General features: G+C 40.4%; 1 long non-coding RNA gene across 1 annotated transcript in view; it reads right to left on the reverse strand.

Moving 5' to 3' along the window:
* LOC147574867 (uncharacterized) overlaps positions 1 to 24,518 on the reverse strand; it is a 28,807-nt gene extending 4,289 nt beyond the window's left edge. The window contains exons 1-5 of the long non-coding RNA XR_015243587.1: positions 23,560 to 24,518; positions 23,041 to 23,217; positions 22,418 to 22,587; positions 3,887 to 3,985; positions 3,217 to 3,311 (exon numbers count right to left, since the gene is read on the reverse strand). This is a non-coding gene — a long non-coding RNA (uncharacterized LOC147574867). The remainder of the gene's footprint in view (positions 1 to 3,216; positions 3,312 to 3,886; positions 3,986 to 22,417; positions 22,588 to 23,040; positions 23,218 to 23,559) is intronic.
* Between the last annotated feature and the right edge of the window lie 947 nt (positions 24,519 to 25,465).

The raw sequence follows: 25,465 nt of genomic DNA on the forward strand, positions 1-25,465 counted from the left end.
CAGGAAGCCATCAAAATCCTAGAGGAGAAAGCAGGCAAAAACCTTTTTGACCTCGGCCACAGCAACTGCTTACTCAACATGTCCCTGGAGGCAAGAGAAACAAAAGCAAAAATGAACTACTGGGACCTCATCAAAATAAAAAGCTTCTGCACAGTGAAGGAAACAATTGGCAAAACTGAAAGGCAATTGACAGAATTGTAGAAAATATTTTCAAATGACATACCAGATAAAGGGTTAGTATCTAAAATCCATAAAGAACTTATCAAACTCAACACCCCAAAAAATGGTAATCCAGTGAAGAAATGGGCAGAAGACATGAATAGACACTTATCCAAAGAAGACATCCAGATGGCCAACCTACACATGAAAAAATGTTCAACATCACTCATTATCAGGCAAATACAAATCAAAACTGCAATGAGATACCACCTTACACCTGTCAGAATGGCTAAAATTAACAACCCAGGCAACGACAGATGTTGGCGAGGATGCAGAGAAAGAGGAACACTTTTGTCATGCTGGTGGGAATGCAAACTGGTGCAGCCAGTCCGGAAAACAGTGTGGAGGTTCCTCAAAAAATTAAAAATTGAACTACCCTATGACCAAGCAATTACACTACTAGGTATTTACCCAAGAGATACTGGTGTGTTGTTTCGAAGGAACACATGCACCCCAATGTTGATAGCAGTGCTATGGACAATAGCCAAAGTATGGAAAGAGCCCAAATGTCCATCAACAGATGAATGGATAAAGAATATGTGGTATATGTATACAATGGAGCATTACTCAGCAATCAAAAAGAATGAAATCTTGCCATTTGCAACTACGTGGATGGAACTGGAGGGTATTATGCTATGTGAAATTAGTCAGAGAAAGACAAATACCATATGACTTCACTCATATGAGGAATTTAAGATACTAAACAGATGAACATAAAGAAAGGGAAGCAAAAATAATACAAAAACAGGGAGGGGGGCAAAACATAAGAGACTCTTAAATGTAGAGGGCAAACAGACGGTTACTGGAGGGGTTGTGGGAGGAGGGATGGGCTAAATATGTAAGGAGCATTAAGGAATCTACTCCTGAAATCATATGCTAACTAACTTGGATGTAAATTAAACAATTAATTAATTAAATGTTTAAAAAAGAGTATGGGTTCCTGAGAATTGGTTTATGGTTCACCTCTGGAGTTAAGGGAGGTCAATACCCCCCAAACTGTGACACAATGCTGTACAGTGTAAATGGGATGGAATGGATGTTGGGAGAGGAGGCAACTAATTGGATCTACTGTGAGAAACCATAACATGATCAGAGGATTGCTTTGTGAACATGGAATTGGAATGAAGAAAACCAGATACACAAGTGCTTAATGGTATCAAGGTAGATAGCACGATTTACTCAACTTTCTATATGGATTTCCTTGCCAAGCATTCTAGAAAATCTCCTACCTTCTGAGTCTATCAATGTACCTTAAGAATGAATGGAACAAAGAGACAAATACTGTATGACTCCAGTGACATGAGGTACCTAGAGTAAGCACAATCACAGAGACAGAAAGAACAGTGGCTGTCAGGGGCGGATAAAAGGGAATGGGGAGCTATTCTTTAATGGGTATAGAGTTTCAGTTTGCAAGATGCAAATAATTCTGGAGACAGATGGTGGTGATGGTTGCACAACAGTATGAATGTATCTAATACCACTGAACCACATACTCAAAAATGGGAAAGATGTAAACTTGATGTTGCCTGTATTTTACACAATTTTTTTAAAAAAAGGAATAAATGGATCTACCAGATGAGTTATGAGTATATCTTGTAGGCCTTGGGGTTGAATCTAAGCATCTCCACTCTAAAGTGTTATAGGCTTGTTTTTAAGTCAAATTATAAAAAAAAAAAAAAAAAAAAGTATAAAGTATTTTTCTGTTGCAAAAGAGATAGGGTCAAACACCACAATGACACACAATGATGAAAATATCAACATTTGGGCTCAAGGAACATGTTGGAGGCAGTCCCCTAGTCTCCGGCCATCCCAAGATTTAAGCTAGGTGTGTCGTCCTTAAACTGGCACAGCTGGAGACCATTTAAGTCGTGTTCTAGGATAAAGACCTCCCCAGTACTCTGCCACCCCATACCACAAGAGCCTTGCCAGTGTGAAAAACCCTGTACACTCAGAGGCCATCTTCTGCGAAGTTCACATTACGCGCATTGGTGCCAACCAGTACAATCTCTGGCTCTCTCTGCAGGGCCAGCTCGTTACTGGACTACCTGAGAGAAAGAGGCTGGAGGTGTCCACCAGAGAAACTGGCTTGTCTCCCCTCATAATTCTACATCCAAGGGAGGAAGCTCCCTGTAGTCCCCAAGTACAGACTGAAAACACTGATTGCATTTCAGAAACAAAATAACAGCACAGAGGAAAACAGATCATTGGTAGCTAAAGCAGCACCTCGAGGGGCCTGGAAAAAGAGCTGGTGGCGTCAGAGCGGGTAAAGGATGAAGGAAGTGTACAGAGTGTGAGTGCCTGATAAGGTTTGTAAGCCAAGCAACCTGAGCGTGAGTAACGGTGCTCTGCAGAGCTCTTTATTACATTTACTTTGATTTCTTTACACCACGCGATTCCTGCATATCTGATCATTGAACTCTAGAGCATCCATGCACGTACTCTGCTGATGTGGCCCAACGGCAACCACAGATACTCCCTTCAAAGAATATTTCTAACTGAAGGATACATTTACAATTAAAGAATAACTATTTCTTAAGACTTAGTGATTCCTATAGAATTAAATACCATCCTCTCTAATGGTGGATTAGCATTTCCTAAAGAAAGGAGCAAGTCTACAGAGAAATGTGAGACGTAAGCTAGTGATGAGCTTGTGGTTTAGGTAGGTTTTGTAGTGAGTGAGAAGCTTAACACGCCTATTCTTAGTGGGGTTATATATTATTATTTGTGACATGGTAATAGTGTTTTGGGCATCTGTTAAGTGCAGGACACTGTGGCAAACTCTGTATACACATGGGCTCCTCTAACCCTTAAAACACTGTAAGGTCAGTATCATTCCCAGTCTACAGACAAAGAAATCAAACTCGAAGTATTTAGTAACTTGTTTGGGATCACATAGTTAAGAAACAGTAGATCTATGGTTCAAACTAAGATATGTCTGAATTCACCCCCCCAAAACAAAACAAAACAAAACAAAACAAAACAAAACAAAACTCATACTCGTAATGATCATGGTTAAACAGACCTCTGTCTTCGTTGGACCAAAGAAGCTTTGGTGGGCATCCCCATACTTTGAGTACTTCCCTCAGAGGCACCTAGACGAAGCTGGATGTTAGAAAAACAAAATCTATCCTTTAGGCAAAACAGACACCAAAACTTGAAGTTCCATAAAGTTCACTATGAGTGGTGGTAGCCTGTCTCATCAGGAGAGAAAATGGAAATTGTACTCCTGAGTAATAAGTGAGTTCCCCTGTTTTCAATCTTGCTTGTGAAGCCTACTTCAAAGGACTACTGCTGGCATAGCATCAAGATTAAGCAGGGGTTAGCAGACCCAGGTTCAAATTCAAATTCTATCACTAGATAGCTTGGTCAAGTCACTTAATTCCTGGAGCCTCAGTTTTCTCATCTATAAAATGGGCAGCAGAATAATGTAAAATTATTAGCTTCCTTTGAATGTTAGCTATTTGAATAAGCTTGCCATTGTGCTTTTAATTTTCATTTCTCTAATGACTGATGATGTTAAATATCTTTTCATGTGTTTGTTTGCCACTGTATATCTTCCTTGGCAAATTATCTATTGAAATCTTTTACTCATTTTTAAAAATTGGGTTATTGTTCTTCTTAGTATTAAGTTTTGAGAGTTTTCTAAAAATAAGTTCTGGATACATACCAAGTGGAGGTGAGGATATGGAACTGCTGGAACTCTCCTACATTGCTGGTGGGAATGTAACACATGCAACAACCACTTTGGAAAACTGCTTGGCAGGTTCTGAAAAAATTAAATATACACTTAGAATATGACCCAGCCATTCTAGTCCTAGGTTTTTACTCAAGAAAAGTGAAAACACATACCTAAGCAAAGACTTGTGCCTGAATTTTCATAGCAAGTTTATTGGTAAGAGCTCCGAATCAGAAGCAACATAAATGCCCATGAAGAAGTGAATGGATAAACAAACTGTGGTATATCCATACAATGGAATATTACATGCCTTGAAAAAGAATGAAGCACTGATGCAAGCTACAACATAGATGAATCTCAAAATAATTATACCAAGTGAAAAAAACCAGACAAGAAGGAGCACATATTATATGATCCCATTTATACACAATTCTGGAAAATGCAAATTAATCTATAGCGACAGAAGCAGATCAGTGATTGGCTGGGAACAGGTAGAGGAGCACAGAGAGGTAGGAGAGGGGGAATACAGAGGAGCACAAAGAAACTTTCAAGGATGATGGATATATTCATTATTTTCATCACAGTTATAGTTTTCCTGATAAATAGATATAATATATAACATAAATATAATTGTATATAATTTTGTGTATATATGAAAATACATCCATTTGTACATTCTAGATAGGTACAGTTTATTATATGACAATTACACCTCATTAAAGCCTTAAAAATTTACTAGCTCCTAATATTCCCCTTGCCTTGGGAATTGCCCCTGATACAGACAAGGGTCCTCTAGCAATCATGGACCCTACCTTCCTGGCCAGAGCTCATCCATCTGACACTACAGGTCACTAAAAATGAGAAATATGGATGTCAGTGTTCTAGAGAAGTCCATAATTGTCCTTTTCTGAGGGCCCTGGAGTTGCCTGGCTCTGGCTCATCCAAAGACTGGTTATTTTAACTCTTAGATGTCAGGACCCGGGTGTCCTATCAATAAATTCCTTTCATGGGAGTTAGCTGGAGTTGGTTTCTGTTTTCTGCAACCCTGGGGAAGAAAAGAAATTGACACTTAACTCATCGCATTGATATTTCTTATGCTGTCTATCACAAATAGCCACAGTGCTATTGTTTTTATTTTAATTTTTAAGAAATTTTTAATGTTTTATTATTTATTTTTGAGAATGAGAGAAACAGAGCACGAGTGGGGGAGGGGCAGAGAGAGAGGGAAACACAGAATCTGAAGCAGGATCCAGGTTCTAAGCTGTCAGCGCATTGCCCGGTACAGGGCTCAAACTCACAGACCGCGAGACCATGACCTGAGTTGAAGTCAGACATTTAATGGACGAGCCATCCAGGTGCCCCAACCACAATGCTATTTTAAAAGTAGGGTGTTCAACTGGCTCCATGAGTCATTCATTCATCTCTTCATTTAACAAGCTTTTATTTGATGGCATACTATGTGCCCAGTGCACTGCACCAAACATTTTCACATCTTGTTCAAATTATATAACAGCCTGTATAACAATCTCATCTTTACAGTTGAGAAGCTCGGGTTCAGAGGGGCTCAGTTACTTGCTTAAAGCTGAGAATCCCTAGTAGGCATTAGATCCTACCTGCTAGGATTTGAGCCCAGGCTGTCTAACTTCAGAGGCCATCCTTTTCATTACCTGTGCTCTGTTCCCTGGTTGTAGTAAGCCCTGACATCAACAATGTGCTCCAGTGTCTAGTCACCATGGCTAGTGCCTGTAGGAGCCAGGGGTCCCAATATGCTTCCCTGATACTCTCGTGGCCAACAACAGTGTCAGCTGATGGCCGCTCCTGGCCTCGTCCCCCTGCAAGCCGTAGCGTCCTGGGAACGGATGAATTATCTATTCCAGAAGGCAGGGACAGTCAGGGGATCCTTTTTCCCTGGTGTTGCGTTCTGTTACCGAGTAATGAAACTGACTCCTCAGCAACAAATAAGCAGCAAAATCCTGAAAATAAAAATGGTCTTCCAGAACTACAGGGGATGTCCAATGCACGGCGCCTTTGGCCACAAATCAAAAGATAATGGGGCTAGGATATTCTTCCTGAGAGCCCATGGGAACTTTGCACACTTACGAAAAGCTCAGGTTTGAAGCTGCATTTTTACACCGTTGCCGGAAACACCCCTAATAATTTTGGGCACACGGGTTCAAGTTAAAGCCAGAGACCTCATGATACTTTGTTTTCCTCAGGGAAGGCAGTCTACCAGAGTAAGAGAAGATTTCATTTTCAATTTTAGAGATTTCAGTGTAGTTTAAATGTGTTGCTCTTGAATTTAAAAATACAATAAAAGATGTCTCAATAAAAAAATAATAAAAGGGGAAAATCCATAGATATTCACATTATATATTCTTCCTTGTCATCACCCTGCAGAAATATGAAAACTGCCCAGAGCTCATGTGCACTGCAAATCATCACAGAGACATTTGTAAGAGCAAAAATGGACACGAGCATTCAATAACCTGGTAATGTGAACATAGCTTTTGTTATCATATCAATATGATAAAAAATTATATACACGTTAAACATATTTTCAAACAGTAACTAATAACATAGAGCAATATTTATGATTTGTTAAATGATAAAACTAGAGTACCAAAACAGGTATGTAGTTTGATCCTGATGTGTGTGGTTATGTGCACGCTGTCAGCAAGAAATGTACCAAAATATTAACAGCAGTGATATCTGAGTATGGGTAAAATGCTTTCCTTCTTACTTTTATATAGGATCATTATTAAAACACATATATGCTAAATGTAATGTTGTACTGTCAACAGATTGGACCCTGAAACAGAAAAAGCATATTAATGGAAAAACTTATGAAATTGGAATAAAATCTGTACTTTAGTTAATAGTAAATGTACCAGCGGTAATATCTTAGGTTGATAGTTGTACCATAATTATGTAAGATGTTAACATCACAGAAAGCTGAGTGTATCTTTGTACAATCATTGCAACTCTTTCATAAATATAAAATTATTTTTTGAAATACAAAGCTTTTCAAAATACATATATGGCCAGACAAGAGGAACAACAGTGACAGACAAGCCATTCTTTTTGCGCAGGACTGCATAATTTAGTAAGTATCAAATGTTTTCTTTTCCAGGTGTATCTTATTCTTGCATCTGGACTGTAGCACTGCCCAGTGATACCCCGGGCATCTCCGTATCCCCAAGAGAGCTCTTAAACAAACCAGTGCTGGGCTAAGGATGTGCAAACAAGATCAACAGGCTCATTGATGAGCATACTTGTTCTGAGAAAAAAAGTCACTAAAAGGGACACACACACAAAAAAACAGCGTTATGCTGCTTTTCTCATTTTTGCAAGTGCTTATAGCTCATTTCCAAGTGCATTTTAGATGAATAGAAAACATTAACAAACTAATTAGTTCGAACCATATGAAATTGCATTTTTAGCTAAAGATGTCCCATATCTCCATTCATATGGTTCAACTTAAATAATAAGTATTTTACATTAGTCACTGAGGGAGGGCATCAGGGGTAATACCTTATAAGTAACACTATACACTTTTATGCAATTTTTATTTCCATGAGCTCCTCTCCTAATAGGGCTGGCTATCTTATGATCTCAACTCATGTGCTTTCTTCTTCTCCAAAAGTTACGAGTAATAAAATTCTCCCCAGTGGCTTGGGATTAATTTCTAAAACACCAACACATGTCATGCCACACTGATGTGCCCTGATTGGCTGTGAGATATGTAGCAAGTGACTCATTACTATTTTTTTTTAAAAACTCCAAATCTATAATTGGTTTATCTTTTGCTTTTTAATATAAATTAGAACAGATTTGAGATAATCCTTCTAACAGCCTTACACTCACATTCACCCACTCACTTGCATCCCCAAACAGTTTCTCAAGTCAGGGAGAAAGAAGTGCAGGGAGAGGCAGGGTCCTGGGAGCCACGTTCACTGGCTGTCTGGGTTCTCGTGGCACACAGCCACAGAGCATCAGCCCGTGTGTGCCTGCAGACAAAAGGAGGCTGACAACCACTGTCACAAAGGCTTAGCAACTGCCGCGTGTTCCAAAGTCAGAACACAAGAGTCCATTTGTGTCACCACAAATAAGAAGTTTATGTGGCACGTATACGCAACCTGACATCGGTAAGGATATCTCTTGTGCTATGGCCACATTCATTGAAAGAGATGCTCTTCAAACTTGTTTTTTTTTTTTTTTTTTTAATGTTTCATTTATTTTTGAAAGAGAGAGAGAGACAGAGCACAAGCGGGGGAAGGGCATAGAGAGGGAGACACAAAATCTGAAGCAGGCTCCAGACTCTGAGCTGTCAGCACACAGCCTGACGTGGAGCTCGAACCTGCAAACCCCAAGATCATGACCTGAGCCGAAGTTGGATGCTTAACCGACTGAGTCACCCAGGTGCCCCTAAACTTGTTTTTTTGTTGTTTTTTTTAATTAAGGAATGCTTTTCCTTCAAGCACAATCTTACAATTTATTCATTTATACAAAAATTCGTCCTGACTACCTATGGTATGCCAGAAGAGCTACACTACAGGAATTAATAAAACAGATGCTGTCTCCATGCACAAGAAATTAGTTGTGGAGACAAACAATCAGTCAGGCAAAGACTACATAAAGAATTATAAAGTCCAAAGTGTCATGAAATAGATGAACAGGACATCGGGCAAGGGGGGAGTCTTATCAGATGAGGAGATCATGGAGCATTTCTCTGAGGCTGTTAAGTTTAAGCTGACACCTAAAAGATGAGGAGAGGCCAGCCAGGCAAGGAACAAGGACACATGAGGCAGACAACAGTATTGAGGTTGACAAACGAAAATGTGGACTGGCGCCGATTTGCAGAACCATGCAATTTCTCCCTGGCAATGATCAGCAGTCCAGGTGAACAACACAGAGGGCCTATTTTGGAATGACACAGAATTGGAAATTGGCAGTGGGTGTCACTGAGGGTCTAGGAGGTGGGGGAGATGAAAGTACTTTGAGAAATATGAAAATGTTAACATCCTGCAAGAGATCAGAGAGACCCAATATTTACCAATGCAGACACTTTTTTGTTTTTTTCTCAGAACTCTGCCATTCTTGCAGAGATCTGAATGCCTTTGACCCTTCCTAGGGACTCGGAAATGTTGAGCAGATTTCACTAAAATCTGGAGGTGGCTGGAATAGAAGTGAAAGTTCCCATCATCAGGATTATATCATTTCTTAGAAGACAGCCATCACCCATATATCAACAAATGGAGCCTAAGGCAGCCCTTTCTCCAGCACTTTTCTCTGATTCCATCCCCCAACTCAGGGAATAGTGTAAAATCTGTGCTAACTTGCCATGTCCCACATATTATCCGCCATTAACATAAATCAAGGTTTCGTGTTTGTAATTTACGTTTCAGCACTTAGAGAATACCTTGCTAGTTATTTTACACCAATAAATCAAACCAAAACTTTGTTAATAAAATATTAGAAGTGTCATAAGACCTCTGATTTATTTAAAGATGTCTAACATTCTTGATCTCCATTTATTTCAAGTTTTAAGAAGAAAAATGGTTAGCTGGATCATCCTGCTCTTATTTTAATTCTTTAATTTAGGAGATTACATCTCAGCTCCAAAACCATTTTTAATAATGAGATATGCAATTTTTAACTGCTGATGTTTTTAAAAGAATAAACATGATTAAGATTAATTCCTGCAGTCCCAGATATACTCAAATAATGGATTAGTCTGTATAGCACATTTGATTCATGTCTGATAGTCAAGCTTTTTTATTTTAGTTGCATCCATATACACAGAAGTTTACTCCTTTGTTTGCTTAGAAGCCAGAATTGCTTATGCAATAGGAGAAAATGAATATAGACTGGGCACTCCTGGGTAGGACATTCCAGTTCCCCAGATTACTAGTTGTACATATTCACAAGGAAAGAGTAGGAGACAGCAAGTTAACATGATAAAACAAAGAGCAAATGATATCCATGGATAACAGAAAGGTTCTTTTCAAAAGTAGACTGCCAGAAGATAAGAATTAAATAGATGAGAAAAAAATAAGTGAAGAGGGGAGCAGAAAACTTTTGGAGGTGATCAACAGCTTTATGGCATAGAGTGTGGTGATGGTTTCACAGGCAGACACTTATCTCCAAACTCAAGTTGCGTACATTAAATATGTACAGTTTTTTTTTTACATGTCAATCATTCTACAATAAAGTGTTTTTGTAACAACAACAAAGAAGCAAGAGAATTAAATAAGTGGAAGGCACTGAAAGGAAAAGACAAAATTTGGATAAGCACACAGAAGAAGAATGGAAGGGAGATGTTCCTATTCTAGCAAAGACTTATGTCCACACCTGATCTCAAGGCAAAAATGGATTATGCATGTTTGGTGCCAACTTATTTATATTTCCCATTGGAAAGTGTGAGGGGCAAATTTTTGTTGTTGACCTTGGAAATAGTTACCAGCATCCTTCATTTACTACTTGAATGATTTTTGTCCTCCCTGCATTAGTGAACACATATAGTTTCGATGCTGACGGAAAGTCAGGCAGAACGATGTAATGGAGCTGGTCACTGTTTTTGCAATTTCAAAATGACCAGAAAAAGGATTTACACATATCTGACATCATCTTGGAGGGCCTTACCACATTGATTCTTTGGTATTTGCCAAATAATACTACTAAGTGACAATGTTGAACATAAAACTAACATTTATTGTAAAATGAGAAATAATCCATGATAAGAAGTTTTTTTTAAAAAAATGCAAAAGAGTCAGGGCGCCTGGGTAGTCAGTCAGTTGAGCATCCAACTTCAGTTCAGGTCATGATGTTGCGGTTCATGGTTTCGAGCCTTGCATCGGGCTCTGTGCTGACAGCTCAGAGCCTGGAGCCTGCTTCAGATTCTGCGCCTCCCTCTCTCTCTACACCTCCCCTGCTCACATTCTGTCTCTCTCTCTCAGAAAATGAATAAACAAAAAAAAATTTTTTTAATAAAATAAAGATGCAAAAGAGAGCTAGTAATTCCTAAGGTCATTCCTTCTTAGTATTGACTAGACATAACAACTGGGGAGGGGGAAACTTGAGTATATCAGGGGAAAAAACTTGACTATGCTCAGCAACTAACAGCCATTTGCTCTAGAAAAACTCAGGAGCTTCATTCAGTTTTATCATGTACAAGGTAAGAGTATTAAACAGTGTGATCTCTTAGGGCATACTATGATTGACTCCACCCGCCATGATACTATGGCCTTCCATTGAGTTCAGATCCTTAAAATAGATTTCCAACTTCCAAGTATGCTTAACTGACAAATTACTGGCTTGTCTAAGAAAACAGTACCCTTTCTAGCCTAGGTCTTGCTACCCCTGAGAAATACTAAATACTAACATTTAAAGGGATCCGTAGATTAGTTATTTATATAAACTCAAGATTAGAGCAACATTTCCCTTTCAATTTTACTTCTTTTCCTTACGTGATTTGTTCAGAACCAAAAGAGGTAGGACACTGTTTTCTCCTCTCATTGATGGCAATTTTCCAACAGGGCACACACATTACTCACTGTACTCACACTACTATTTGCACACACATTATGGAACTATCAAAGAGTAATAAGAATCATATAGTCAAAGAACAGATGCTGGAAATAGACTGCAGAGTACCCAAGTGTCCATTTTTAAAGCTCTAAATATTTTAAAGGTTAATTAAGAAAGAGAAAGGATTGTTTGCTATGCCCAAAGAGGCACATGTGGCGACAATTAAGAAAAAGAAAGAAGGGGATTCTCAGTTAATACCTAATACACAGCAGAGTCATTTCTTAAGAAACCTAAATAGGAAAAAACAGTTAATGCTTAAACTTAACAGGGGAAAGATCAAGTTGCCAAAAATAATTTTAAACAATGATTTACAGGATTAGATGACCTAATGTTGAATCATCCCCCCCCCCCCCCCATTTTCAGATTCTCAATTTCTGTGACTGACCTTCCAGTGAGGCTCCCTGGATCATACAGTGCTAGTGAATAAAACAAATGAGCAACGAGAAGCTAAAAGAATGAAGAAAGGCTATGTATTCCTACAACTCAAGTTCAAAATTCAGTCTCCAGTCCACAGCCTGCCTGATAAGATAAAAGAAAAACATTCAGATCCTTGAATTTAATCCCCAAAGAAAAGTCACCCCATTAGATAAAGCACCACACAGCCCTCCTCTCTCTGAGGCTATTGTCATGAGCTGTTTCCACCCATGTTTCCATTAACACAGTAACATAACTGCCTTTGGCATATGTTTGAGAAATGTAATAGCACCTCATCTGCATTTCTAGTTGCAGGGATGATAGAGAGGGTTGCTGTGGGACCTTACGTCTTCTTGCCCAGTAATGCTATGGCTTTACCTATGGAGTGTAAAGATGTAGTTGGTTGGAACAGTTGGGCAAACCAGGATGTGGAAGATCTCACTTTGCCTAATGACCTAAAGGGTAAGCTACACATGCCTTATAATTTCCTGGGACCAGAAAGAAAGGAGAAATCACTCTGCCTCTCCCAATTCCTGAACAATTATGGGAATCTCAGACCTTGGACATGTCTTTGTTCTGTTTGGTGGCACTCTGGGTATTTATTATGTGTGGCCCTGAAGAGACCCTCAAACACTATCTAAAAATAGAAGGAGGAGGAGTGCCTGGGTGGCTCAACCAGTTAAGCATCTACCTCTTGATTTCGGCTCAGGTCATGATATCATGGTCTGAGATCAAGCCCCATGTCAGGCTCTGCACTGGGTGTAGAGCCTGCTTAAGATTCTCTCTCCACCCCTCCCCCACACTATAAATAAATAAATAAAACAAGGAGGAATGTGTTCTAGGGAGAAAAGCAAGTGTCCTACTCCTCTGTTCTAGACCAGGGATTCAGTATGATGGAACCAAACTCATTAGAACTTAGTGGTTTATGATGATGGTGTTTCACATTAATTAACACTCTTAAGAAAAAGAAACCTCAAACTACCCTAAGCTCAAAGAGGATAGAGGCATAAAGACAGGTGTAGGTCTCAACCCTTCTCTTAACATGTAAAGGCATCATTATGATAGTCATGCCTGATCTACTTGGACTTAATCTGTGAAACAGAACGTTCAGTGTCTACAGGTGAGGCATCCTTCCTCAATTCTCAATTATTTCTCTTTCAAATCCAGGTTTTTCTTGGACCACTAACTGCTTTCAAAAGTATCTCAGGCAATTCCTAGTTTTCTAGTAAGGTTGAAAGGACTATAAGGAAATTGGTTAATGTTAACACTGGGTCCAGTACCTGGGGCAGAAGAGACTGGGATTAGCAGGGATCCAGTTATATGTACCTGATATGAATGGGCTTGTATATGAATAAACTGCCTGTTACAAGAGGCTTTTTGGCAGAACAAGAAAGAGAAGAAGCTTATGATGTAGTAAAATGTTCTAAGAGGTATGCTAAGTTTGACCTCAAGGTGAAAAGGACCGCATTTACAAAGTATTCTTTCTTAAGAATTGAACCACCATCTGGGAATGCAAGCTGGTGCAGCCACTCTGGAAAACAGTATGGAGGTTCCTCAAAAAACTAAAAATAGACCCTACGACCCAGCAGTTGCACTACTAGGCATTTATCCACGGGATACAGGTGTGCTGTTTCGAAGGTGTGCACCCCCGTGTTTATAGCAGCACTATCAACAATAGCCTAAGTATGGCAAGAGCCCAAATGTCCATCAGTGTTTGGATGGATAAAGAAGATGCAGCATATATGTACGATGGAATATAACTCACCAATCAAAAAGAATGAAATCTTGCCATTTGCCACTACGTGGATGGAACTGGAGGGTATTATGCTAAGTGAAATTAGTCAGTCAGAGAAAGAAAAAAATCATATGACTTCACTCATATGAGGACTTTAAGAGACAAAACAGATGAACATAAGAGAAGGGAAACAAAAATAATATAAAAACAGGGAGGGGAACAAAACAGAAGAAACTCATAAATATGGAGAATAAACTGAGGGTTACTGGAGGGGTTGTGGGAGGGGGTATGGGCTACACGGGTAAGGGGCACTAAGGAATCTACTCCTGAAATCATTGTTGCACTATATGCTAACTAATTTGGATGTAAATTTTAAAAAACAAAAAAATAAAATAAAATAAAAAAGAATTGAACCACCATCTTATTAAGCTCTCACATCTATCAGTTAAAACAAATATAGTAGACATATATGGTAGTTAAAAGCTACCTTGAAGAAAGAACCAACCTTAGATCATTGGACATTCTACAGAAATTCTGACATCATCTCTCCAACAAACTGATGGCATTAAATGTGTGTGTGTGTGTGTGTGTGTGTGTGTGTGTGTGTGTGTGATTTAGAATGAATAAAACTTTAATGATGTAACAACCAACTGGACTGTATTTGGATCCTAACTTGCCACAAACCAAGTGTGAAAAGTCACTCTGATGATAATCAGGGAAGTTTAAACATAGACTTCTAGATGACACTGGGGAAAGTCCTCATCAGTTACAAGTCTATCCTGACACAAAATGACAAATTTAATGTTCTCAAGAAAAAAGTGGGGGAGTAACTGAGACACCATGAGCAAAATGTTAATTATTATTGAAGCGGCATAACAGATAAAGGCAGGTCCCTTCTAGTCTCTTGTGAGTATTTCAAAATTTCCACAATAAAATAGTTTTTAAAAACCAATGTATTACCATTAATCTTAAAAAGTATACAAATATCATTATTTTTTTATTTTTTTAATGTTTTTTTTTCATTTATTTTTGAGACATAGAGAGACAGAGCATGAGCAGGGGAGGGGCAGAGAGAGGGGGAGACACAGAATCTGAAGCAGGCTCCAGGTTCCAAGCTGTCAGCACAGAGCCCGACACGGGGCTTGAACCCACGGAGTGTGAGATCATGATCTGAGCTGAAGTCCGACACTCAACAGACTGAGCCACCCAGGCGCCCCCATAAATATCATTATTATAACATAATTGATCACAGCACAAAATGGAAATAACCTCAATGCTCTGCATCAGGAAAACACTCTTTAAAAACTATGATAAGCCAATCTGACAAAAATTATGCAGCCTTTAAGATGACAATGAGGACGAGGGGCACCTGGGTGGCTCAGTCGGTTGAGCATCCGGCTTTGGCTCAAGTCGTGATCTCATGAACCGTGAGTTCAAGCCCCACGTCAGGCTCTGTGCTGACAGATCAGAGCCTGGAGGCTGCTTTGGATTCTGTGTCTCCCTCTCTCTCCTCCCTCCCCTGCTCACGCTCTCTCTCACTCTCTCTCAAAAATAAATAAACATTAAAAAAAAAAAGGGGCGCCTGGGTGGCGCAGTCGGTTAAGCGTCCGACTTCAGCCAGGTCACGATCTCGCGGTCCATGAGTTCGAGCCCCGCGTCGGGCTCTGGGCTGATGGCTCGGAGCCTGGAGCCTGTTTCCGATTCTGTGTCTCCCTCTCTCTCTGCCCCTCCCCCGTTCATGCTCTGTCTCTCTCTGTCCCAAAAATAAATAAATGTTGAAAAAAAAAAAAAAAAAGATGACAATGAGGACAAAAGCAACAAAGAAAGTGGCTATAGGATTATTTTTAGAAAAAGGACTATATTCATATTATGATCCTAACTCTTTAAAATATGTGTGAAGATAAACGGAGTAGAAAAGTATATAATAAAAATAAAATAGCAAGTTGATATGTTGTAAAGTGTGGTGGAATGTTTTTCTTTCTGGCGATACAACATTGTTTCTGAAACACATAGACACATAAAGAGCTGATGTGAACAAAACAACAAAAATTGATCTGGGCCTCCATATGCTGAAATGTAACACAGTGCAGCAGAAATAGCACCGGCTTTGGAAATGGACAATCTGGGCGAGTTATTTAAACAATCTGAGAATTGGTTTCCTCACCTCCAAAATTAACATAAAACGTCTACCCTTGGGAACGCTGCAAGGACAGTGATGTGATTAAATATCTATCACAATTACCTGGCAGCAGTAAACCTTCTATAATCAGCACTTATCACTATTGTCATATTAAAGGTGGGGGCATTCTGAAAAAGAGAAGAAAGGAGGTATGCTGATGGGGAAGCGGCTGCAGAGTTTTATGGTAATATGGCTTCTTCACAAAAAAAAAATGAAGACAGGGCAAAAGGCAAAGAGGCCGTCAAACCTTACTTGGGCCAGCTGGAGGTAAGGGCTAGCTGGAGAGGTAAGGCTTGTCTGGTGTCATGAAGCGGAGGTGGGCAGGGGCGAGGTGAATAGGGTCCCCCTCTAGAAAAATGGGAGAGCCATGTAAAACCGTGTTCAAAGAATCCTGTAGCTTCAGGGCAAAACTTACCAGGTCTAGAGGAAGGGGAAGAAGAGCATGAATGGAGGAAACTAAGAAAAAGGACCTAGAGGACTGATAGGGTATAAGAAATGTTTAGGTGCCTTTTTATGGGGCTAGAGAGATGGGCCATAAATCAATTGTAATTGTATGATGGATGACAGGATTTCAGAGATTGAATCACCTGAAATTCATGTAAAATGATCTCCTCCCCTGTCTCCATTCTACAAAAAGAGAAAATTACATCCAGAAAGGGGAGGCTCCAGGTACTATAGTCAGGTTCTATGGAAAACTCTGTCTAGAACTCTGCCAGAGAACTGGTTGTACCTCATTATGCCATCCTCCAAGATGGTTTGTCCCATGATCACCAAATCAATTCTTTTCATCGATATTTCTTTCTTACTTTCTCCCTCCCTCCCTTCCTTTTCTTCCTTCCTCCCTTTCTTTCTTTCTTTCTTTCTTTCTTTCTTTCTTTTTCTTTTTCTTCCTTTCTTTCTGTTAGAAAGAGAGAGAGAGCATAACCAAGGAAAGGGGCAGAGAGAGAGGGAAAGAGAGAGAATCCCAAGCAGACTTAGCACTGTCAGCACAGAGCCTGACACAGGGCTTGATATCACCACCCGGGGATCATGATCTGAGCTGAAATCATGATCTGACTCTGACGCTTGACTGAGCCACCTAGGCGCCCCCTACCCATATTTCTTAAATATATGTTGCTCTCCATGTCTTGGAATGAACAGGAAAATACAAGCTCTATTCTTTTCACTAATCTCTTTCACATCAAAAGCTCCCTACTAACTTCAAATTATCTTGTTGCATGTAACAAAAGAGAATGTATTGAACATTTGTCCAGTAAATGCTCCGTCGGCACCCACTATGGCCAGGCATATAAAGGTGAACGGCACAGACCCTGTGGTCAAGGAGCCGACAATCCAAAGAAGACAAACATGCTTACAAATAAGCATAATCCTCTAAGTACACTCTGTCACGGTCGATGTGCTGTGATATTAAAGAGAATAAAACTCTTTAGACCTAGAGAGGGAGGTTAGGAAAAGGAAACTTCACTGCCAGGTGATGTGGGAAGAGAGCCGGAGACAGAATAGCTGGTCAACAGGCAGAGACAAAAGGTGGCCAGTTCTGGTCTGTGCCAGGCACAATCGCTTAGGGAAAATTACCAGAAAATATGGTAAGCACGAGGTAGAAGAGGAAGTTGGGCTGGACTTCTGCAGAGAAAAACCAGTCGGGCAAGCTGGCAGCAGAGTCCAAGACCAAAGTACAAACCAACCTCTTTTAAGTTGTAAGGAGATATTTTTAAAAACAGAGAGAGAGAGAAGAAATGAATTTGTCTCTGCACTCTAACTAGAATCAGATGATTAAAAGTGAATCATCGCGGGAGCGCCTGGGTGGCTCAGTCGGTTGACTGACTTCAGCTCAGGTCATGATCTCAAGGTCTGTGAGTTCGAGCCCCGTGTCGGGCTCTGTGCTGACAGCTCGGAGTCTGGGGCCTGCTTTGGATTCTGTGTCTCCCTCTCTGTCTGCCCCTCCCCCATTCATGCTCTGTCCCTCTCTGTCTCAAAAATAAATAAACATTCAAAAAAAAAAAAAACTGAATCATCGCAAATAAAAAAAGAAAAAAGAAAAGAAAAAGTGAATTTTTGCCAGCTGAGCTGTAAGAAAACTCTAAGAACAAGACTGGTACTGGTCTCGTACAGATTCTGGCAGCTGCTACCAAACCTACTTTTGAGGGTGTTAATCCTGGGGCGAGCGTACAAATTCCTGGCCAAAAAAAAATTGCTTTTTCTTCCTCCTTTTTTGGAATCATGCCTCTTTTCTTCTGGCTTTTTCTTTCTTGCTTTAGAAATCAGTTGTGGTACCTAGATTAGAAATTTCAACTGGAAAATACTCAGTCTCTTGTGATGTGATCTTGTTGGTCCTCTGTAGCCTCTAAGAAATGATCCTTCAAAACTGCCTGGTGATGAGGCACTGACAGACAGCCTTCAAGAAGCAGACCCTCCTTCTCTGAAGAACCACCTCTCTATGGGTGTCAAATTGTAGGGACATGTTGTTACAAGAGGGAGATATCATTACATTTTCAAATCCAAAGTCAGCTCTGAGGAAAAGTTTATGAGTGCTGCAAAATACGTTGTGAGCCACACAGGAAGGTCAGGTAAAGGTCACTCTAGAGATGGGGCCCTCAATCCAAAGAGGAAGAAAAAAAGAGCAGGAAGCCAACATTGCTTGCGGACCTCCTTCGTGCTAGGCACCACCATAAGAACTTTACATGCGTTATCTAATGTTTTGCTTTCCTCTTTTCCTTATTTCACTCAGATTTATTCTTTTAAGTACCTCAGAGTAGTCTGTGCACATTCTATCATTTCTACTGAGGATGAATTTGGAGATGATTCGAGCAAGGAGACTGATGATGCCAGAATCCGGGAAAGACCTATCTCAAAACCTATCTCTTCAAATTCCCAGAATATATATTCTTTGTAAGAATTCCTATTTTTCAGATGACAGGGCATTTCAGGATACACACTGACAGGAACATTAGGATTTCTTAAAATACAGAGTGGGTATAAAGACTACTAAATACTCTGTGGGTTTTGCCCTGTACTGGCACATCCCTCTGCTGAAAATTAGTGCATTTTCTGAACCTGGGTGCTGATAGGAGAATGAACACAGGAAGAAGAAAGCCACATGAGGACTTCACTCTCCTACCTGACAGACTCTCTCGAGACGGCCCTGCAACCCTGCCCACTGATTCACATTCTTCTCTGCTACATGCCTGCCTGTGCCTATTAGACTATTAAAATATCAATAGGGTCTTGGTATCTGTCATTATTAATTTTAGAGACTAACAAGGACATGCTGAGCCATACTATTGATAGATTTGTAGAATATGTTAATCACAGCACTCATTACTCAGCTAAGTTATTATTTTTTCAGATGCTTTTTCCCCACTAATCATTTCTGATATTTAACAATGTATCATCTCCAACGATGCACCCTTATTTCTTAGAAGTCTATTTATATATGTATTTTTTATAATGTCTTTTATAGCAACAATTTATTAAACAATTGTGGGGCCCCATCACGTAATGACAAAATCTTCTGACAAATATCTAGAGAGTTCAGCTAAGAAAATGAATAGATTATTAAATCTGGCAGAAAATAATATGTGCCCGCTTTTGAAATGAGAAAGCTGAAGCAAAGAGTTAATCGGCTTTCTAACAACTAACATGTATGAAGATCTAATCTTTTCTCATTTCAGAAGCTTGAGATTTACACTTGGGGTGTACATTGAACAAAGGCAGACTCAGGTATTCCCCTTAGAGCATATGACTTACATAGAATTGCAAAGGTAACTAAGAAGTCTTTTTCTTGTCACTCAAAACCTTCAACACAAATTATGTATAGAGGAAAAGAACAAATCACGTAGTCCTTAAGAAGTAATTGCAAATCCCTTCTTCAGGGAACGATTCGCATCCTTCTTCATGAGTGACTGCCATCACACACGTGTCTCTCCAGCCTTTCTATTCTCCTCGATCTATTTCCACTATCATTTCTAAGAGATCAGTATATGAACTGCCCCCAAATGGGATGGTGGGGGCAAAATGTATCGACCAGTCTTAAATTAGAAAGGCTTATGCAGGGGCGCCTGGGTGGCTCAGTTGGTTAAGCAACCGACTTCAGCTCAGGTCATGATCTCGCGGTCCATGAGTTTGAGCCCTGCGTTGGGCTCTGTGCTGTTGGCTCAGGGCCTGGATCCTGCTTCGGATTCTGTGTCTCCCTCTCTCTCTACCCCTCCCCTACTTGTGCTTTCTCTGTCTCTCAAAAAAAAATGAATAAACATTAAAAAAAAATTTTTTTTAAAGAAAGGCTTATGCATCATACCCCATTACATACAGCACAATCTATATCAAAAGGCTCCAGGTGAGTCAATGCTTATGCCATCCTTCAGATATTGTGTTACTACTTACTTACTGTAGTGTCTACACCCTCCACGAAGAGGGCTGAGGAAAGAGAGGGCGAGAAATGCAGATGGGACCTGAAAATAATCTGGTTGCATTATCACCATTACTATTTATTAAATACCTCTTAAGGAGACTTCAGGCAGAAGTAGAAATGCCTTCAGTGTAGTGTCTGAAATATCCCCATTTGTTCTTTATCTAAGGCTCTCTCTATCACAAATCAGATAGTGATACACCTCTTTTGAACACAACTAGCTGGGCTTTTCATGGCCCAGACTCACAAAGTGACAAGTTAAAACAGTCTTACTCCTCTGAGGCCACAACTAAAATGTAAAAGAAAACAAAACAAAAAAATAACCCAAACAAATTTTTTTTTAATTTTTAGTCTTGTGTAGTTCATGCTTAAATTGAGAATCCAGATCTCTTCTAATGACCTTGAAGAAGCTTCCAGTTTTCCAGTTGTAAAATGTAAATCTCAGCCCACTTCCCCAAAAGCATTCAATGATGAATTCCGTTAAAGAGAACATTATATGAAATGGGACACTCTGAAAAGAGGGGCTTGTAATTAACCCATGTTTCCTCACAAACTCTTTACTTTCACTCCTGTTATTAAAAATCTTCTGAAAATTAGTTCTGTCATCTTTGGTATTTAGAACATAACTGAACCGTCTTGGTGAATGAAGCCCCCTTGTGGGTTAATCCATCATTCTGAAACCAGTTATTGGTCCCCGTTACGGGGAAGGTAGAAAGTATAGTAGAAAAGACAAGAGAATGCTGACATCATAAACATCCTGAAAGTTGTTACTTTTCCACTTAATCCCTGACACAACGCCTTCTCCTGTGATCTCTTTAAGTCTCAAGTGGGTATGTAGGTGAGTGGGCCAGTGAGGGGTGGCGTGTGTGAAAAGAATGGATAGGGGCGCCTGGGTGGCGCAGTCGGTTAAGCGTCCGACTTCAGCCAGGTCACGATCTCGCGGTCCGTGAGTTCGAGCCCCGCGTCAGGCTCTGGGCTGATGGCTCGGAGCCTGGAGCCTGTTTCTGATTCTGTGTCTCCCTCTCTCTCTGCCCCTCCCCCGTTCATGCTCTGTCTCTCTCTGTCCCAAAAATAAATAAATAAAAACGTTGAAAAAAAAAATTAAAAAAAAAAATAATAAAAAAAGAATGGATAATAATTCACATTTGTTCCATCGTGGAGTGAACTACTAACACTCTTCATGTCAACCTTTTTTTTTTTTTTTTTTTTTTTTGCCAGGCAGTCACTCTCTTTGTCTCTGCCTTACTACCATTGCCACAATGCTACTACTGGGTAATGCTATGGAGTGAATTGTACCCCATAGCCCCCCCAGTTCCTATGGTGAAGCCTTGGCCCACAGTGTGATAGTGCCTGGAGATGGGACCTTTGGGAGTAAACAGGTTTAGATGAGCTCATGAGGGGAGAGTCTCATGGATTAGTGTCATTGTAAGAAGACATCTTAGACCACAAAGCTTGCTTTCCCTCTTTCCAAAGAAGAGGTCATGTGAGCACACACTGAGATGCCCACCATCTGCAAACCAGCTGGAGAACTCTCACCAGAACCCGACCGTGCTGGCACCCTGGTCTCAGACGTACAGCCTTCAGAACTGAGAGAAAATAAATTTCTGTTCTTTAAGCCACCTCACCTACGTTATTTTGTTATCACAGTCTGAGCTGACTAAACCAGCTGAAGAGACAGAGATATTTTGGGAAGAGTCGTTTCCATAAAAATAGAGTGGCTCTAAATGCAGTGGACAGTTATTTCATCTCCCTCATGCTCATACTTAGGAAAATTTCATGTAAATACACACCTATTGACCAGTGCCCAGGGCTACTACTCTAGAAAAGCAAACGAAAGCGTCAGAATGGAGGAACAAGAGAGTGACTACAGCTCTTCTCAGAAGATGGGGCAGTCCATTGCATTTTCTACACATGATATCCCACTCCAATTGCAGCAGGGAAGAGCAAAGGCACTTTGTGATCCCTCTGGGAAGGAGCTGGAGCCCTGCCACCAAAGACGTCAACACCAGGGTGGACTGCAGGCCAGCCCGAGCTCGTGCAACAGCCCCTCCGCACCTGGGCCCTCCCTGTGCCTTGTCCCTTATATTCCCCGTGTCCTCATGGTCTCTGGTGAGGCCCAGTGAGTTCAGTGAGGAGATCACTGGCCTCCAACAAAGAGTAACTTAAAAGGAGAGAAAGTGTGCTAAATCCCACTCTACAAACCAGGTCTGTTCAGTTCTGACTTGCGAATACGAAGCTTTCCATTTGACTCCATATGGTTGTGTTGCGTTAGGGTCCACACAAGGCTAAGATACACAGTTAGGTTTCCAGCTGCCAGTGGCCAAAAGTGAGGAAGTTCTCGGAGACATCAGTTTCTGATAAACTGTCTTCCCCTGTTTAAAAAAAAAAAAAAAAAAATTAGCACAAAATGTCAACGCCATGCAGGCAAGCGCAGAGATGGAAATGAAAACTCTTCCTATCGCCGCGGGCTTTATTTTTATTTTTAATACAATTGATTTGGATCAATTTGAGATAACTGCCGGGAGACGCAAGGCTTTATTTTTGGACACGTCATTTGTTTTTGTTTCTGATCTGGGCTCAAAAGGAAGATTGCCAGTGTTTTTCCAGTGGAACAAAACAGTTCCAGAAGAGTTAAAATAAGACACCCTACCTGCTTAATCTGCCAGAAAACACATGAGAGGAGCAATCAGCTCTGGAAAGAGTTGCTCTGAATGAGGTATGCCTGGCTGCTTTAGGCCAGGCTGTTTGTCAGTCTTTCAAAATTCAAGTCATTACCAGATGCTGATCTACTATAATATTGTGATATTTTATCTGATTACACTTACCTGATTGTGCCTTATCTGCTATTTGCCTTTCCATTCTTCCATGTATATTAAATGCAGGTGCTTTTATTATTCTGAGAGCTGGAAAGTGTTGACTGCTCTGAATATAAATGGGGATATTATATCATTAACTTGCTCCGAAAGCAGGGCCATTCACTGTGTAAATCACATGCAAGGTACCTAGTGGAGACACAATAAACCATAATGTCTTGAGAAAGAAAGCAATGAGGAATGGATAAGGAGATAAAAATTTAAGGCATTGTTAAAGAAGGGTAATCTTCAAAATCCTATTTGGTTCTTTCAAACTAGCATTCATTGATAATATAACCTTTATATTAGAAACTTTTCTAAGTTCACACACAAAAAAATAAAACTTTGGGGGAAGGCATGATAACATGTAATGTTATCACTCATAGGATTGCATAAAAACACGATCACTAACATTCTATGGCTTATCTAAGTTAGGAGAAGCAGTCTAATATTTTAGTCAAGTACACTTTGCTTTGGCAAATATATTCTTACCTGACGTAGGTGGACAGCTTAAACAAGGTGAACAAATAGCCAAATGCTTTGCATATTTCCAGATGTTAAAAGTGAATGGTGTAGAATCTGGTTGCGAATTCCAAAGAAAGTAATACGCAGTGAATTAAGGCAGAGCTGTGACAAAGTGCGCCTGTCCAACGGTCTGAGGTTATATGCTCTGCTTAGTTTCCACTATGTTGGCCTCACTAAAGTTAATCCACAGCTTTTTAAGTGGAAAGTTTCAGAAAATCCATTTCTGGAGCAAATGTTATGTGAGAGCGGAAATGAGCCACTGTCCTCTGTTGGATAGAGTATCAGATGGCCTGTCATCTATCAGTGTGTCAGATTCCGCTACGGAGGTAATAGCTGGGAGCCAGGCCCTGCAAAAGAACGCAAGTTATTCTCTGCCTGAAGCAGTATGGCCAGAGTCATCTTCTGACAATCAGATCTGAACATGTGGGACAGAAGAGAACAACTATGGATGGAAGCAACTGGGAACAAGCAGAGTAAGGTTCTCTCTCCCATGTTATCAAGGAGGAAACGGTTTCTGATTTCACTTTCTTCTCAAATTCCATGTGTGGGGGGGTGTAAGGCTACTCCTCTCTCCCTGCCATTTACCAGTAGGTACAGATGCATATAGCGACCAATTTTCTTTGAACTCAACAAATGTATATTTAAAACACTTCTTAGGGGCTCCTGGGTGGCTCAGTCGGTTAACCGTCTGACTTTGGCTCAGGTCATGATCTCCCAGTTCATAAGTTCAAGCCCCTGTCAGGCTCTGTGCTGACAGTGTGGAGGCTGGAGCCTGCCTTGGATTCTGTGTCTCCCTCATTCTCTGCCCCTCTCCACCCTCTCAAAAATAAATGAACATTTAAATTTGTTTTTGAGATGAAATTTATTGTCAAATTGTTTCCATACAACACCCAGTGCTCATCCCAACAGGTGCCCTCCTCAATACCCATCACCCACCCTCCCCTCCCTCCCACCCCCCATCAACCCTCAGTTTGTTCTCAGTTTTTAAGAGTCTCTTATGGTTTGGCTCTCTCCCTAACTTTTTTTTTCCTTCCTTTCTCCCATAGTCTTCTGTTAAGTTTCTCAGGATCCACATAAGAGTGAAAACATATGGTATCTGTCTTTCTCTGTATGACTTATTTCACTTAGCATAACACTCTCCAGTTCCATCCACGTTGCTACAAAAGGCCATATTTCATTCTTTCTCACTGCCAAGTAGTATTCCATTGTGTATATAAACCACAATTTCTTTATCCATTAGTCAATTAATGGACATTTAGTCTCTTTCCATAATTTCTCTAAGGGCACCTGGGTAGTTTGGTCAGTTGAGCATTGGACTTCAGCTTAGGTCATGATCTTGTGGTTTGTGAGTTTGAGCCCTGCACTGGACTCTGCTGTCAGCACAGAGCCTGCTTCAGAGCCTCTGTCCCCTCTCACTGTCCCAACCCTGCTTGCACTCTCCCAAAAATAAAATAAATATTAGGGAAAAAAAACACCTCTTTTTTTTTTTTTTTAATTTTTTTTTCACGTTTATTCATTTTTGGGATAGAGAGAGACAGAGCATGAACGGGGGAGGGGCAGAGAGAGAGGGAGACACAGAATTGGAAACAGGCTCCAGGCTCTGAGCCATCAGCCCAGAGCCTGACGCGGGGCTCGAACTCACGGACCGCGAGATCGTGACCTGGCTGAAGTCGGACGCTTAACTGACTGCGCCACCCAGGCGCCCCAAAAAACACCTCTTTAAGTCAAGGCTGCTTTATAATCAGAGAATCCATTCTTCTTAAATTATATGTTTGGAAACAAAACATGAATATAGAAGATGGTCTGCTGTTTTGAATAATTCCACATTTGCACGTATTTTCTCAGGAAAGCCATTATAATAGGTTTCTCCTAA

The sequence above is a fragment of the Puma concolor genome, chromosome D4, assembly GCF_028749965.1.
Source record: "Puma concolor isolate L17-30 chromosome D4, mPumCon1.1.hap2, whole genome shotgun sequence".
In the NCBI taxonomy this organism is placed as follows: Eukaryota; Metazoa; Chordata; class Mammalia; order Carnivora; family Felidae; genus Puma; species Puma concolor.